Source organism: Alligator sinensis, unplaced genomic scaffold (assembly GCF_000455745.1).
Source record: "Alligator sinensis unplaced genomic scaffold, ASM45574v1 scaffold1496_1, whole genome shotgun sequence".
Classification (NCBI taxonomy): Eukaryota; Metazoa; Chordata; order Crocodylia; family Alligatoridae; genus Alligator; species Alligator sinensis.
The window spans coordinates 894,507-895,183 of NW_005842615.1; positions in this window are offsets into that span (position 1 = coordinate 894,507).

Sequence of the window (677 nt, forward strand, 5' to 3'; positions counted from 1 at the left end):
GACCAATTTACACAAACCCTCTGTTTCCTGGATAGACAGATGATGTGGTAGGGAGGAGGGACAGGCTGAGAGATTTCCCCAGTGGATGCACAAAGAAATGAATGAGTAGCTCACCAGCTGACAGCAATGAGAAACCATCCCCGGAAGAGATCTCCAGTCTGACTTCCTCCGCTCAATGCTCAGTCACTGCCTCCTTCACAGCAGGAGGAAAAAGGAGATTTTGACTAGAGTGTGATGGGCACAGCTTATATTATAATGCTTGCTTGGGAGCCTGCGTGCAGGGCACCTTCTGCAGCTCTGTCTGCTCAGTAGGTTCCTAGGTCAAGGCAGGAAAAGGCCAGGGCAGTGGAGGCCTGGGGCATCATCCAGCTGGAAAGCAGTAGCATATTGCAACAGGTGCTATGCTTTAGGAGCAAGTCCTCCTATTAAGGCTGTACCAGAGCCCTTCCCTGGGCTAGTCTGCCGCCTTAGCATTTCAGCCCTGGTGTGCACTAGTCCACTGATTAGGCTTACCGGCTTTCCACCCCTTGGCAGCTGCTACTAATTAGACACTTGTGCCCATTAGTCCCATTTAGGCTCAGCCTCTGTTAAGGAAGCAGCTCTCTGTTTCTGCACTTCAAGTAGTCCTTGACTCCTACGGGGGGGGGGGGGGGGGGGCGTGGGGGTGTTTTTTTTTT